Genomic DNA, 15,152 nt, shown 5'->3' on the forward strand with positions numbered 1-15,152 from the left:
AAAGGTTTGCACTTTGAGAATCAATTGTGAGAACTGTGACCAGGGGCTAGTTATTCTGAGAACCCCTGCTGCAATAAAGGAGGGACCACTGTATATACTTTCTCTGATTATATTCAACCTGTTAGCATTTAATACTGTATTGATAGAGCCAACTGGTTCTGCAGCAGAGCATCCCCTGTTGCTTCTCCTGGCTCCCCAGTCCCTGAGCTCCTGCTGCTGCACCCACAGGTATGTACAGCAAGCACTGATACCTTTTTAGTCGGTGGGATTGCCTTGTGATCACCTTTACTAAATATCTACAACCAATCTGATTATATCCTGTTTTTGTTTTTTTTCACTGTTGAAATTAAAATCTAGTAGCAGCCTTCTCATTTCTTTGTGTTTTGTGCTGTTTTACAGGCCCACAGAGGAGGACGGCTCCGAGGCAGATGAGGGACGGGTCCCAGGACGGTCCATCGGCGGTGGAGCTGGCCACCCTGGAGTCCCTGAAGAGACCACACCAGTCTCCAATGGAGCATTTCCTCCTCAGCCTTGTTCCTGCTCTGGAGAGCAGCTGGTCCTTTTTATTCCTGTCTCTCTGTAAATACTTATATTTTATATATTTATGTTTAATGTTTTTCTGTTTGAGAATTTTAATATTATTTCAAATAAATTTTTATAATGACTGATGTCTCAGTTCTACTACACAGCAAATGTTGGCACACGACTTGACACATGTAGAAGTTATTTCATATTATACTAATGACAAAATATACTAATACAGTGGGATGCAAAAGTTTGGGCAACCTTGTTAATAGACATTATTTTCCTGTATATGCAATAAATATTTAGTGTATATCAAAGTGTGTGTCTCCTATATGATATATGGGGTGCCTTTGTCTGGACGTGCTTCCCATCCAGAGCTGCACAGCACAGAGGGAAGTTCCAGCGCTCCTGGAATCCCTCTGTGATGGAGCGCCAGTCTCCAGGTGAAGGCGCAGCCATGAAGTCGTCCACTAGAAAGTCCCAGATGGCCGTCGCTATTTTCGACGTCGCAAACATTTTCTTAATATGACAGCAGTATGTGTGACGGCTGTGGAAGCATGCACTCGAGACAACCGCAAATCAAAGAAAACGCGCCTTTATTTACAAAATGACGCTGCGCTGTAGGTGCTGTAGGTGTAGTCACTCACACGTGAACCCGTGCACGATTCCCCACAGATAAACAGGGCCAGTGTGGCCCAGTGGCAACGTTATCCTGAGCTGCTTTATAGTGCAAACAAATCCGGTCTAGACATTTTCCTGCACCCACCTGACTTCATTGCTCCACAGCATGATTGGATCATGTGACTGCAACGCATCCATCAGCAGCATGAGGTCACACGTGATTCTAATCTATAGCTGCCCCCACCCAAAACAGTAATAACACTACTGTGTTGCTGAATGTGTGGATCCCATGGTTACAAACGTGCACGAGGTGCTGTGTGTTTAATACCTGAACACTGTCTGTTTGCTAACACGTGACCTGAAATGTATCTCAAATGAAACTTTGAAGGCTCTGAAAATGACTTTTTTCTTTGTTTTAGGGTGAAAATGATCCTTTAACTCACGATAAGCTTTGTTAGATATATTAAGATTCTAAAGTTGGGTAATGTATTGAGTAACTCTGACCTTTGTGTTGGAATCACACACCTGCTCTCACTGTGAATCAAATGACAACAAAGTTTATTACCTATGGAAAATAAACTCTCTCCCTCCATGTTGTAACATCCAGTGCACTTTACTGACAGCTGTTTACACAGAGATTAAATTACAGTTATAAAATTCTTTGTAATTCACATTTTACACATAACCCAGTTTCTCGTTTTGTGAAATATAACGCATGCTTCTGAATAAACTGGAAAGTTATGTGACAGGAGTAACACTGAGTTTGGCCTCTGCTGCTGAACTCATCTGCTTCAGGGTTTAACATCTGGACGTCTGCACACCTTTGTTGTAACAAGTGCTGAGTTACTCTTTTCTTCCTATTTTCCATCAGCTTCTGAAATACGTCCTCATCCTGATGCTTGGTTTGAACTTCAGCGTGCCATCTTAACCGTGCCTAAATGCACAGACCTGCGTCTCTGTGATCAGCTGATGAGATATTTGTGTTCGCGTGCAGGTGAACAGGTGTGTGTCACGGGAGACCCAGCGTTTTTAGTTCTTTGTGGTTTTTGTGTTATTGTACTTATGTGTGTGATTTATTCTATGGTTTCTAGTTTCGATCCCTTGCCCTTCATGTTTCTCTGTGTCCCCTCTGTTCTTAGAGTCCTCTGCACAGCAAAATCGCCAGTGTTAAATTGACACTGTGAGTGTTAAATTTAACACTAGAAAAGTGTCTATATGTGTCCACTCTTTTGAGTGTTAAATTAACACTTTTCAAAGTGTTATATTTTTAACAACGAGCTAGTGTTATTTTAACACTGCACAGAGTTAAAAATTAACACTGAGTAACACTGACCAGTGTCAAAAATATTCTACACTGGTGTTAAGTGTTAAAAATTAACACCGAATAGTGTTGGTGGTACTTTACACTAGCCCTGGTGTTAAAAAATTCAACTCTGAATAGTGTTAATTTTCTAACACTAACACTAGTGTCAGTCAAATCATTAATACCACCAGATTACAATAAACTCCCATTAATCTCTGATATCTCTACTGCTACAATTAACCCCCAACATCCACCCATTACAAAGAAATACAAGACATTAACGTTCCAAAATACTTTGTATTCAGATACACCACAAGTAAACAAGTCATACAAAATTACAGTATGGGACAATGTACATTTTGTCATCAGTGCCATTTGAAAATTGCCTATCATAAGGTCTATAGTACACCAGATCATCTACAGAGATCAGTGCAAAGACATCTAATCCATCCTCAATAACAAATGCATTTAAGTGATCATTGAAATATACTGTTGAGACCTTACAAGTTAGAAGATAAGTATTGAAATCGCTAACAATTATACTGACAATCTTACTGAACAAAGGCATCTCATTTTCAACACCAGAACAAACATACATCCCAACTTGATATTCTGTACCATAACTTTTGACCCAGGAAGTTGTAGAAACAATAGAAGAAACATCAAACATTTTATTCAGTGCTTCACTGCCTTTTAAGCTGCTGGCCAAGACTTCATTAATGGGGCCGAACTGTAATCTTTTAAAATAAAAATTTTCAAAATGAAAGGCTAATTGATTCTGATGTTTTTTTACTAGTGTTTTTGTGATATTTTTAAAGTTCTTTACAGATCTTTTGAAGAACTTGTGCTTTGCTTCAAATCTCATGCACCACATATGTATGAGTGGCCCAATTTTTCTAATGCAGCGTGGGTAATGGATCATTAGGTGGTGCTTTGGAATCAAATTCCGTTCTGGAAAGAGAGATTTGAAAGCCTTGTGATGATCGGCAATCAGATGTTTCAAATAGCAAGTCATGCCATGAGTTATAATGGGTGAAAAAACAATGTTCACAATTTGAACTAACAAAAGTAGCAAGTTCCAATGTCCATCATTTCTGCAAACGATATCTCCAAAAATCAATGGGCTATTCCGCAAAAGACACCATGACTGCACAGCATTAAGCCCAAGATCTTTGCTGTTGTCATCCAGTTTTAGCCCACCTGGCCTGTTCCTTCTCTGTGCATATCCGTAGTTAAAGCTTATAATTCTCTGTGACAATGAATTCAAGGATATCAAAGAGGTCTTAATCAAGTACTGAAACACAAGCTTTAACTCATACTGCACCACTCCCTCTAGTAGATCATGCATTATGTCTACAGCATAGTTGTCTGAAATATGGAACAGCCGAAGTGAATTGAGTAAACAATTTCTTTTTACACCAAATGTTGAGGCCAAAGCAGGATTTTGTTGAATGGCACCACAGTGTTTGTAATGAAGTTCTTTGGAACGCAGTGTTAAGCCTACATGATCTTCACTAAAAACTGACTGCAACTCTGTCTTATCAGTTAAACAAAATCTACAACAATAGTTTGCACTAAATGATTCAACAAAACCAAAAATGCTATGTAAAGCCAAGTTGTCACCTGTAATCTGAAAAAGCGAACCTCTCACAGGTGTGGCTGAAAAGGGCACTTGCATTCCTTCAGTCTCTAAAATCTTTAGATCATCAACAAGTGGCTTTAGGATAGGATCAAACCCATATTTTTTTAAGTCTTCTGAATGAAAAAGGGCTACAAGATGAATGTTCATCACCACAGAATTTAACTCTGGTGGCAAATTTCTCAAAACAAAATAAATACAACCAAGTTTGTGCACCCCCTTTTTTGAGCCTAAAGGATTAGCAGTTTCAAAATCGTCATAGTAGAGCTGGATCTGGAGAGCATGTTCTTGTTGTGAGAATAAACTGTGATTTTTGAAGTAGGAGCCGTCATTTAAATCTCTGTACAATCCCTCCATGTTTAGTTTTTTTTTCTGGAAACTGCTACAAAGTTCACTGTTTCGAAACATAGATGAAAGGGATCCCATGATAGGAACGTACATGAATTTATCATTGACAGGAACTTGCCTGTATGTCCCTGTTGTTCTATCTTTGCGTACATCAAAACGCACACCAAGAACATGCTCTATGGGTTCAACTATTTTCCATTTTTGCTCAAAATATCTTATCCTTTTAGATTCTGTGTTAAGACATGAAAATGGATTTTCAAGCTGATCAAAGCAATCCTCAACTTTTTCTAAGGTTTCTCTTGATGTATCAGTTGACAAACAGTCGACAACAGATTGTTTTGCATGTGCATGGATGTCATTAACCAGTTCCTCCAATGAACCAACTAAACACTGTACAGTACTTTCAGGAACTCCTGATGATTGTACTTGAGCAATAACAGAGCTGCACATGTTCAGTATTTGCCTTTTTTCAACTGGAACCGGTGTAGTTATTGTCATGGGATGAGCCACATTTACAGGCTGTGAAACAGAGGTTCCATCGTTAGGTACAGGCTCAAAATTGTTGATGACCTCAGAGTGAACGCAGTCTCCATGTGCTCGGAATAAGTGCCGCTTGTAACCAGAGTACGTGTGAAAGATAAATGAACATCCAGGCTCTCCACAGGTCAAACGTAAAAACTTTCCTGGGTACAAACCATGCTGGAACTTCAAATGTCTAAATAACACTGAGCAACTTGTGTGGTGTATCTTGCAAATGTAACAGATGAACATTTCCAGTCAAAGTGCTGAATAGTGGATATCTTTAAACCGTACAGTGAAGACTTCCTCTTGTTTCATTGACCCGAGGACTGTCCTTCACGCTGCCAACATCAATGCCATACACTTGATGGTCTGGATGAATGTGTAGAAGTTGTCCAATGCCTTATCAAAGGACACGGCAAATTAAAAAATGTGCCTTGAAAAGTTTTGCCTTGTCAAAACCTGCATCTCCCATCTGTGTCACACAGGGAATGACCTTTTGATCTAGGACAATGTAGAAACTTTGGGTAGAAACTTTGGATGATGTTCTTTCTTTCTCCAACCCACAGGACGAATGGCTGAGTGGGGCCAGCCTTAAGAAAAGCCTCTGTGCTACCTCCCACCTGAGGGAGAGAAAGAAACCAAGTGATTCACATTAAACAAAATTGATAATCTGATGTTGAGGCATTGCTGTTTGAAATTATGACAATATTAAAATGTTTCACTCCGCGCGCACAATTATTTTTGTTTCAATGTGTACATTTAGTTTTAATAGAAACAATGACATGTCAGTCCTGCAACACCAAGCTTGTCTGGGATAGATACATCTGCTGCAGGTTGGATCACCTTGCCATCTTAAAATATCAGCCGTTGATAATTTGCATCTGTTCTCATCAAAAGAGAAATATACAATTCTAAAAAGCATACCTTGATGAATTTCATTAGGTGGTGAGCAGCATCTGATGTGCTAATCTTTGAAGACGTCCTTCCCTTAGATGATGGAGTGAAGTGAAGCAGCAAAAGAGGGCAGCCGCCTCGCAGTCCCAAACTACAGAATAGAAATTAAGATCATCACAATTACTGTCATTTAAAGGACCACAGCAGTCATTTTTCCACGTTATGTAATACCATGATGACATTTTAGACACCTGATAATTTTTCTAATAAGGCAGTTTTCCAGCGCCTTGGTATAAAAATTCATTTCTAGAGACTTAAAATCTTCTGGCCACCAAGTGAAGTAGATATCGAGTCATAACAATAGTAAGATTATGTAACTTTTTTTGTGTTCAAACTACATTAAATGTCATTTCAGGTTTAACATGTTTGTAAGCTTGTTTTCATACCATACAGAAATGAGTGATATATTGTGTTGTGGGAATTAAGCAAATGCTGTAAAGGCATGCAAAATCTACCATTTCCAACTTACACTTACCAGCCTCGTTAGAGTAACGCTGTGCAGAAATGAGCAGCTCATCCAATTCTGTACTCTGGGACAGATTTTTGCAATCTTTGATGATCCTTGGCTTGAAGAATGTTGGCCACTTTGCAAGGAACTTACCAGACACTTCCTCCCCAAAAAACAGCATTGTGAAGTCTTGGTCAATCTTAAACACAAAGTGTAACAACAGAAACAACACATTAACAAGAAAACAAACAAAGGAACCACAAAGCAGTCATTAAATTATTTTATGCCTTACCAAGCCAGGAGTATCCAGAAATCTTGGGAAAAGGTCCAGGACAGTAGAAGCTATGGCAGGTTCTTGAACCACTTTTTGCCTATGTTGAAATGTCACCTTCATGTTGTCTTTGACATGTTTCATGTCAGTTGAGTGCCTCTTCCTTGCATTTATCACCTGACAACGGCCTCACATTTGAACACAAGTTGCGAAGAGTCTTGGGGCTGTCTTGAAAAGCTGACTTTGATTAGTTCATCTCTTCTCGGGAACCAGCATATCACCACCTGCCAAGAGTAAAATAAGGTCCAGCATATAACACCATTTCTTTGCAAAATATCTAGCATGTCTAGTCCCTTTAGACTGAGTTAAAATAAATTTTGTTAAGAAAAACATCCTTGGTCCATTTTTTAAGTAGTACAAGCTGTGTAACATGACTGCAATACAGTATTTTCTCAACTATCACAGGGGTTAGTAGGAACCATATTTCTATTTTATTGTTTTTTATATATTTTAAGCGATAAAAACCCTCCCCACAAATATTCCTGACAATGTAGCGTTTGGTTTGTTCGTTTTTAAATTTCAAATATTGTATAACAAGACAAAACTGCAAATATGAACGCATCCCCCCCTCTCCCTCTTAACTAACCGATGCCTTTAATTGAACTACCAAATTAACACAATGGTCCTCTCTTTCTGGTCAGACACTTTGCAGCACTTCTGCTGTAATTTTATTCATATTTAACAAAATAAAAATGCAGAAATAAGTGTACACATTAGTTTTTGACTCTCACTGAACTAACAAAGCCAATCCCTCCACATGTTTGTACTCTCTTGTTACCTCGGCCAGGTCCGCGGCTCTGAACCGTGGTAATGACACCTCTGGCCAATACGCTGGGTTGTCGGGCTTGTAGCTTTACTGTCAGCGAACACAGTGTACAGTCGAATCTTAACAGCTTTCTTACAAGCAGGCACTCATTTTGGCGGCAGTGGTTATTATTATATTTACATGCTCTCTTCTTCCATTTCTCATCGGTAACAGCTCTTACTTTCTCCCTCTCTCGCGCTCAAACACACAACGGGAGGGGCAGTTCCACACGTTCTCCCCGCAGCACGGACTACACTACCCATGAGGGCCGGTAACACTCTGCCCTCATTGCCTTTATATTAAATCATTTTTGGCTAATGACAAAAAAAAGTCACTTTAAGGGCCAAATTGCATTATACTTCTTCACCTCACCTGACGTGGGCCACGAGTGGCCTCTGGGCCGCGAGTTTGAGACCACTGACCCTAAGGCTTTGGCAGTTTAATTCGAAAATAAATAAAAGGCATTTAATAAAAACTGTGAAATATATTAACATGTAATATTCATTACAGTCTGCCAATAGCCAGATTATGCTAAATGAATATTAGGAAAGAAACTGGTACTTTGCAGAGTTCTAGCTAGCAGTAGCCCAGCTTAACAAAAACCGTTAAAATTCAAATATGACACTTAAAGATGATGTATTTTGATATAAATACTATTTCTTTTACTAGTTATCATGTTACTTGTTCTAACATCAATCTAAAACTTAATATTTAACCGAATAAAACTTACCGCATCAGCAAGAAAAAATGGCGACCGAAGATTCTGGATTGTGAAGCTCCACAGGAAATGAAGGTGTGGTCTAATTTAACACCCACAGTGTTAAAATGCAGTAACGACTAAAATCTACACTTACACTTTTCAGGAATCAACTCCCGATGTGTTATTTTAACTCGATTAAGTGTTGAACTAACTCGGAACTCTGTTGAAATCTACTAACACTGAAAAATCAACACTGGCATTTTTGCTGTGTGCCTTATGGTTTATGTCTCTGTGTTTCTTAGTTGCTGTCTCCACTGTGTCAAGTTCGCGTCTCTGTGTGATCCTTCCTGTTTTACTTTGTAGGTCCGTGTCTTATGTAAATGTGTCCTGCTTTGCTTGTCTCGTCAGTCCTGATTTCTCCCAGCTGTGCCCTCCTTCTGTGTCTCATTCCCCTCGTTACTTCCCAGTGTATTTAAACCCTGTGTTTCTCTGAGTCAGTGTCGTGTCGTCCCTCATGCTGTGTGTGATTCTCCCCGTGTCTTCTGGTATGTGTTACAATTAGCTAGTGATGGCCAAATGAAGCTTTCCGAAGCACTGAAGCTTGTATTGAAAAACGGTTCATTACTCGAAGCTTTTCAACACAGTCCTCTCCGGTGACATCTGGTGGTGAAAATTTTGAAGAGCAGCTTGAATCTGCAAAATAAAACGGACTGCTCAATCATCGCTGCTCACTCAAGAGTGGAGTTCTCTCTGATATTGGGCCACCGTTCCGTTGCTTTGAACATGTAATTGGTTTTGTTTTCTCGATTGGGGGGCTGAAAAAAATGTAATGCGTATTTGCGTAATACATTTTGATCAATAAACTTTCCCTATTTAAACATGCACTATGGTGTGGCCTTTCTTTGCTCATAACTCCTTGATGTTGGTAAATACAATAAGTGAGCAATATATATAATATACATATGAGAATGCACAGCACATTATGGAGTATGCCCCTGCTGTGAAGTCCTGCCTCCATCTACTTGTCGTTTAATCACTGGACAGCTGGACAGGTTCATACAAAATATTAGATTAGGCCAATTGTCCTATACATATTTTTGACCTAGGGGTGGGATTGATTGTGAACTGGAAAGGGAAAATGCTTAGGGAGCTGAGTACGGCTGCATCGTCACTGATTTGTAGAATCATTTTTGATTCGATACAGGATCCGATTCAATTTGATTGGAATCTGGAAAGTTTTGCCTCAGTCAGAAATATTACAATTCTGATCATTTAACAGTATATATCCATAATTTCGTATCTATTAAAAGAAAGCTGACACATGTGAGACTTAATTAGAGATGTAAACAGAGAGTTATGAAACCTGCAGCTGCAGAAGCCAGCGGAAAAAAAAAAGAGGCAAACACAGCGCGGACCCGACGACGCACCAAAATCTGACTCTGACGCGTCGGGTCCGCGCTCTGTGTTCACGTTTGTATGCAGAATCCGTAAACCTGCTCCCAGTTACTGTTTTAGCTGTATGGTGTATAATTCACTTCCTTATATCCGTTTGAATCAGGTACCGAAGCAGTTACGTGCGTAATGAAGCTTCGGACGTCACTGGTCACGTGACTTTTGCCAAACGAAGCAAGCCTCGACACAGTGCTTCTGAACCAGTGTGTTGTTTTTTTCGACACACGCTCCGGAGCGTCAGCTTCAAGCGGGCCATCACTACAATTAGCTCTTCCCAGTTTAGTTTTGCATTGCTTTGGTATCACTGTTATCGTTTGTCACCTGTCAGCAATAAAGCTGCATTTTGAGTTCAGTCCTGTTTTCCTGTGAGTTTGTGTTTGGGTCCTATTTTCCTGCCTGCCACACACCGTTACATGACAGAGTGTACAGGAACACGGCTCGTTTATTCTGCATCTACTTCATTGCCACATTTTGTCAATATTTTCAGTTTGTTTGTTTTTTTCTTGCTTAAAAACGATGGACGTAATCTGTTACATGTGCTTTTTTATGTGATGATTACTGTTACTTGAATACTTGCATCATTGCATTGCGAGCATTGTTAAGCTAAAACCCTAAAAAAGTTCAAGCAGTGGCTGCAAAGGGACTTGTCTTTGAAAGGTAGAGTGTTACTTACTAAAGCTGAAGGGATATCCCGATGAACATATGCTGCTCTCTCCTTACACCTGGATAAGAAAATTAGTAAAGATATTGACCGTATGCTCTTTAATTTTATATGGAAAAACCGTACGCATTATATTAGAAAAACTGTTGTGATGAATAAGTACGAATCAGGTGGGCTTAACGTCTTAGACTTTTCTACTTTAAATAACACTTTCAAAATTAATTGGGCCAAACATTTTCTGATAAGTGATAGCAGAGCTGTACGTTTTAATTTGTTTCCAAACCCCCGCAGTCAGGACATGCTATATTGTATTTAGATAGAAGCTAGCGAGCTAACTCCCTGCTAACTTCTAACTCCGTTAAATATCATAAATTCCGTTTTCATGGATGCCTGGATGCTAAACTCAATTGTTACACCTGGTAGAGCAGAACGCTGATCATTTTATTAAAGATGAAAGACTTTAGACAGTTTTTCAACTCTCAGTAATGCTGAGTGATCGTTTGATATATGGACCTGCAGCGGAGTTTAGACCCAGACACGGCTAGTGACGTCAGACTGAACAACCGGATAGCCAAACTGTTGTCTGTTCCACTTTTTGTTCACTTTTTCTTGCTGAGCCTGAGAGAGCACATGCCTGTAAGTAGTTGCTATCTGTTTTGTAAGCTTTCCCGCGATAGTTTTGTGTAGCAGTTTAGAGGTTTGTGTGGAAAACTTTCTTTTGTGAGGAAAAACGGCCGCGATGCTAACACGTTAGCCCGTCTATGGGATTTCCCATGTAATGTTAGCATTAAGCTAATCGCTAAATGCGTGGGCCTAATAACCAGTGAAAGGGTTTGGATAAGTTTGTGTTTATGTGTTATATACATTGTAGTGCATGGCTTAATGTTTGATGTTGTAAAGAAAATGCAATTTTATTTTTGTTTCTGTACCAGTTTTACAGTGCTTCAACAGTAAACATCTAAAACGTATCCGCTGACTCCTGGATGTTTATTGTGGACCTGTTAGCTATCTGCCAAGCTAGAAACCAGCTTCACACCCTAGTGAGGGCAGAATAGTTTAAATGCACTCACTGTATTGGTACACGGGTGTGGGGCGTGACTCATGGGTGTGTTAGGTGATAAATGTGGTTGCACTCACCTGTTCACGGCACCTGATGTTAATGAGCAGAAAGGTAGGGTGAGCATGAGGCAAAACCTTCTGTTGACTGCAGCTTGAGCGCAGCTTGAATCATTTTGATGCACTTTTTGACTGCAACTTGATGGTTTATGTATACTTATTCACTAAGTTATGCAATAGGCCAATGTTGAAATTTGGCATAGTAAATGGTGCAGTTATTTGTGCAGTCTGTGCATTTGTTTAATGGTTTGAGCCCGTGTGCCGATTTGTATAGTGGACACTTGTATGTGGAATAAAAGTAGCAAATAGTACAGAGGTGTATCTCATGTGTTTACTGTTGCGCGTCATCTGTGTCCTCATGTTTAGCCTGCCGCGGCCGTTGGTTGGAGGAGCCGCAATAGTTTGGAAAGGAAGGAAGCAGTAAGGTCAGTTTCCATTCTGGGTTTTCAGCATTAATAAAGAAACCTGCAACAAGGTGAGTAATGTTTGAGGTCCAAAAGAAATCAACACAGACATTTTTACAGTGCTTTTCTACTCTACCTGAACATTCAAAGCGCTCTATACAGGTTGCCTCATTCACACCTGTTCATAGAAGCCCTTTTTCTGTGCTTTCTATCTAACATTCACACACATTCATACTCTGATGAATGCATCAGAGAGTGACTTGGGGTTAATGTCTTGCCCAAGGACAGTTAGCATGCAGTCTGGAGCAGCCAGGGATCGACCCAAAAACCATCTGATTAGTAGATGACCTGCTCCACCTCCTGAGCCACAGCCGCCCCTTTTAGAGGTAAAGAATGATTTAGAAAGTAAGTACAGTAATTTTTTGAGGTGATTTGATTAAAAAAAAAAAAAATCATTTTTGCTTCTAATTACATAATTAAGGTGTAATTACATCTTCCAACAAATTGATACATAAACGTATCATTTATCTACTAAAAATACATAGGAGCTGGCGTCATGTTGTGGAAGCTGCCATCTTGCCCCACCATCATACACTGGCTGAGATGGGCATCGCTGCTGCGCCTTTTCATGTTTTATGTAAGTGGATTTATACATTACTTTGAATTTAAAGATGTCAAATAGCTCTTTCACACTACATTTGACCATTTCACATTTGTACATGTATATTTTGGTGATCTCTTTCTCAGTATGTTTTTCTTCTTATGGAAATAAGCTAAGATTAAACTGGTTAATGTTAGGCTCCAGTGTCCTAAAAAAATCACACCTTTCCCCTGATAAACAAATTGATTGGATTCTCACATTGTGTGGGAATTGATTATCAATTACAACTTCAATAAGCCACTTCAAAGAAAGTTTCACCTGCGTGGGCAGCAACAGAAAGTCCAGATGTGGAAACAGAAGGTTTCCACATTAAAATATTGATATTTTAATCATTTTGGGTGAAATTGTAGTTTTTCATTAACAGGAACACAGTGGAAAGAAACTATCATTCAGATTGTCTACATTGGAAAGAACTACTCCCTCTTCCGCCTTTTATAGTCATGTGTGAAACACGGCTGTATAAATGTGTGGCAGCCTGTGGCGCGCGCACTCACAACAATGGCTGAGCGTAACTGGAGTCATGTGCGCACGTATTTTACATCCACAAACAGCCGAGACGTGGTTTGCGATACATGTGGCAAGAAAGTGAGGTGTTGTGGCAACACCACTAACCTCGTCAAACACCTCAGAGTAAATCATATCACAGAATATGACGAGCTTACGTTGAGGCGAACTGAAGAGGAGAAGGACGGGTGCTGCTAGGGTGAGACAGACGTCTCTCACGGAGTCCTTTAGTGCTGCAGGCAGGCAAGGTGTTCACATAGTGCACAACTTCAGGTTTGTATTTCTATATGATGAACTCTGCATTATTACGTGATAAGAACAAGTAATCTGATGTCCTGTAATGATTATGACGCTATAATTTGAGATACAATAAAAGAGTAAAGTTTTTGTACAAAGTATCGGATCAGCATCATCGATGCCACCCTGAATTTTACTTGGTATCGGATCGGAAAGGAAATCAGTGGTATCGCACATCACTAGTGATCAAACGTCAGGCCAAGCTGGAACTGATTCCTGTCTTCTGTGACTTCTACAACACTGTCCAATAGAGACACATGAATGAAATGCAGCGTCATTAAAAACACTGACGATCTTTATTTAAAAATGTAATATATTTACATCTGAATAAACTTTTAGGCATTACGCTGACGGACGGATGGATGGACCATGAATGCTTCCTCATCCTTCTTGTCATGCACCATGGAAGTGTCTGAGGGGCTTTTCCACTTGGAATCGGGATACTGTGTCCACACTTCAGAGGTGGAGTTTCCAGCATCTCACCTGGGCCTCATCTGCAAACAATCAGCAGGAGGGCTTCTTAAACCAGCGCTGCCTGCTACTCCTCGCCAGTTTGTTCTGCCATCTCCAGTGGTAACTAGGCTTCCCCTCTGCTCCAGTTCTGGCATGCTGCTTCCCTGTGTTCCCCCTTGTTTTCCCTGTGTTTAGGTCTCCTCTGCCAACATACTCATCCTACCCTCAAACTCCCTTACCCGTCCAGCAACTTCTTCTCCCTCTGTTGCAGAATTCCCGTTGGATTGTTCCCATCAGGAGCCAGGTGTTCAGTCTCTCGATAGCTTTTCCTCTGGTTCCTGCTCTCTGCTGACACTCCTAGCTCGAGCCACGTTCTCCATTCCCTCTCTTTAAACAAAGTCTCATAAATAGTTTAACCCTGTGCATTGAATCTGCATTTGGGTCTAAGCTTTCTATGGAGGCAAGAAATCATCACAGTGACATCTATTCAATTTTTAATTCAATTTTAATAATAATAATAATAATGATGCATTTATAGCACTTTTCGGGACCCCTCAAAGCGCTTTACAATTTTATTTATAGAGCGCCAAATGACAGCAACAGTCACTTCAAGGCGCTTTATATTGTAAGGTATACTTACAAAGAAAGCCCCAACAATCATATGACCCCCTATGAGCAAGCACTTTGGCGACAGTGGGAAGGAAAAACTCCCTTTTAACAGGAAGAAACCTCCGGCAGAACCAGGCTCAGGGAGGGGCGGCCATCTGCTGCGACCGGTTGGGGAGGGGCAAGGAAAACAGGATAAAGACATGCTGTGGAAGAGAACCAGAGGTTAATAACAAGTACCATTCAGTGCAGAGAGGTCTATTAAACATAGTGGGTGAAGAAGAAGCACCCAGTGCATCATGGGAATCCCCCAGCAGCCTAATGCTGGGCATACACTGTGCGATTTTTGGCCCATTTTGAGCCGATTTTTCAGTCGTGCGACCGTTTTGGAGGTCGTCCCGAGTTTGGCCTTGATCGTGTGTCGTGCATCGTCTACATAACGAGGGTAACGAGAAGCGATTAAAACCTCACGACCAGCTCCCGATTGATGATCGGGAGCTGGTCGTAAGAAATCGTAAGAAAATCAAACCTGTTTGAAATCCTGTGGGTCGTCCTGAGGGTGTCACCACAGCGTCTCACACGCGCAAACGCAGAAATGAGAGCGAAGAGACGGAGTAGAACGGTGGTGCGGCGTGTGACCGGGACACAAGCGATGGAGGCACAAACTTCTCACCCCTGCGAGTCAAGCGTACAGTTTGAGCAGGAGCTGAATAACGCGACTGAAAGAAATCGCACAGTGTATGCCCAGCTTATTGAAGCATGGAGGATTCAGGGTCACCTGAGTAGGCCATCAGCCTACTAA

At 40.6% G+C, this 15,152-nt stretch overlaps 1 long non-coding RNA gene across 1 annotated transcript; it reads right to left on the reverse strand.

Moving 5' to 3' along the window:
* Positions 1-2,726: 2,726 nt before the first annotated feature.
* Positions 2,727-6,581, reverse strand: LOC146679303 (uncharacterized). The gene is made up of 3 exons (XR_014912157.1): positions 6,388-6,581; positions 5,883-6,003; positions 2,727-5,578 (listed from the first exon to the last, which is right to left on the reverse strand). It is a non-coding gene; the product is annotated as an uncharacterized LOC146679303 (long non-coding RNA).
* Positions 6,582-15,152: the final 8,571 nt, after the last annotated feature.

Source organism: Rhamphochromis longiceps, linkage group LG1, assembly GCF_057381845.1.
Source record: "Rhamphochromis longiceps isolate RC_006_pf linkage group LG1, R_longiceps_female_GT1.1, whole genome shotgun sequence".
Lineage (NCBI taxonomy): Eukaryota > Metazoa > Chordata > Actinopteri > Cichliformes > Cichlidae > Rhamphochromis > Rhamphochromis longiceps.